This window comes from Arachis stenosperma, chromosome 2 (genome assembly GCF_014773155.1).
Source record: "Arachis stenosperma cultivar V10309 chromosome 2, arast.V10309.gnm1.PFL2, whole genome shotgun sequence".
NCBI lineage: Eukaryota > Viridiplantae > Streptophyta > Magnoliopsida > Fabales > Fabaceae > Arachis > Arachis stenosperma.
The window spans coordinates 46,866,376-46,868,442 of NC_080378.1; the positions used below are offsets into that span (position 1 = coordinate 46,866,376).

General features: G+C 36.5%; 1 non-coding gene across 1 annotated transcript; it reads right to left on the reverse strand.

Annotated features, from left to right (window-relative positions):
- Positions 1-1,226: 1,226 nt before the first annotated feature.
- Positions 1,227-1,334, reverse strand: LOC130964840 (small nucleolar RNA R71). The gene has a single exon (XR_009080909.1). It is a non-coding gene; the product is annotated as a small nucleolar RNA R71 (small nucleolar RNA).
- Positions 1,335-2,067: the final 733 nt, after the last annotated feature.

A 2,067-nucleotide genomic window follows, 5' to 3' on the forward strand; every position in this document is an offset into this window, starting at 1 on the left:
GGATGGCACAAGGGGGAAGATTTTGTTTTCAAATCAATTTTTTTTTCAAGTTTTCAAAGTTTTTCAAAATCAAATCCTTTTCAAATCATATCTTTTCAATCAAATGTTTTCAAAATTAATTTCTTTCTTTTTTTAAAGATACTTGCTATCAATTAATGATTTGATTCAACATCTCAAGTATGTTGCCTTTTCTGTTGAGAAAGGTTTAATGTTTGAATCATATCTTTTCTTGATAGCCAAGTTATTAATTTCTAAAATCAAATCTTTTTAAAATTGTTTTCAAATCATATTTTCTCAATCACATTTTTTTAAAACCAATCATATTTTCTTAATCACATCTTTTTCAAAATAGTTTTCAATCAAATCTTTTTGATTTCTAATTTCAAAATCTTTTTCAAAAATCACTTTACTTCTCTCCCACTTTCATTTTCGAAAATTAAGTAATGTTTTCAAAAATGTTTTCAAAATCTTCTACTTAATTTTCGAAAATTACTTCCCTTCTCCTCACATCCTTCTATTTATGGACTAACATTATTCCTTAATGCAAAATTCGAACTCCATCTCCTTTGATAAGTTCGAATTTTCCACTTCTGTCTTCTACTCTTCTTTTCCTCTGACACTTCAAGGAATCTCTATACTGTGACATAGAGGATTCCACATTTTCTTGTTCCCTTCTCTTTCTTATGAGCAGGAGCAAAGACAAAAGCATTCTTGTTGAGCCTGATCCTGAACCTGAAAGGACCTTGAAGAGAAAGCTAAGAGAAGCTAAAGCACAACTCTCTTTAAAAGACCTGACCGAATTCTTCAAAGAAGAAGAATACATGGCAGCCGAAAACAACAACAATGCCAATAATGCAAGGAAGGTGCTGGGTGACTTTACTGCACCTACTCCCGACTTCTATGGGAGAAGCATCTCTATCCCTGCCATTGGAGCAAACAACTTTGAGCTTAAGCCTCAATTAGTTTCTCTAATGCAACAGAATTGCAAGTTCCATGGACTTCCATTGGAAGATCCTCATCAGTTTTTAGCTGAGTTCTTGCAAATCTGTGACACTGTCAAGACTAATGGGGTTGACCCTGAGGTCTACAGACTTATGCTATTCCCTTTTGCTGTAAGAGACATAGCTAGAACATGGTTGGATTCTCAACCTAAGGAAAGCCTGGACTCTTGGGAAAAGCTAGTCAATGCCTTCTTAGCAAAGTTCTTTCCACCTCAAAAATTGAGTAAGCTTAGAGTGGAAGTCCAAACCTTCAGACAGAAGGATGGAGAATCCCTCTATGAAGCTTGGGAAAGATACAAACAATTGATCAGAAAATGTCCTTCTGACATGCTTTCTGAATGGAGCATCATAGGTATTTTCTATGATGGTCTCTCTGAACTATCCAAGATGTCTTTGGATAGCTCTGCTGGAGGATCTCTTCATCTGAAGAAGACGCCTACAGAAGCTCAAGAACTGATTGAAATGGTTGCAAATAACCAATTCATGTACACCTCTGAAAGGAATCCTGTGAACAATGGGACTAATCAGAAGAAAGGAGTTCTTGAGATTGATGCTCTGAATGCCATTCTGGCTCAGAACAAAATATTGACTCAACAAGTCAATTTGATTTCTCAGAGTCTGTCTGGAATGCAAAATGCACCAAGCAGTACTAAAGATGCTTCATCTGAAGAAGAAGCATATGATCCTGAGAACCCTTCAATGGAAGAGGTGAATTACCTAGGAGAACCCTATGGAAACACCTATAATTCTTCATGGAGAAATCACCCAAATTTCTCATGGAAGAATCAAGAAAGACCTCAACAAGGTTTTAACAACAATAATGGTGGAAGAAATAGGTTTAGCAATGGCAAACCTTTTCCATCATCTTCTCAGCAACAGACAGAGAATTCTAAGCAGAACCCCTCTGACTTAGCAACAATGGTCTCTGATCTAATCAAAACCACTCAAAGTTTCATGACTGAAACAAGGTCCTCCATCAGAAACTTGGAAGGACAAGTGGGTCAGCTGAGCAAGAAAATCACTGAACTCCCTCCTAGTACTCTCCCAAGCAATACTGAAGAAAATC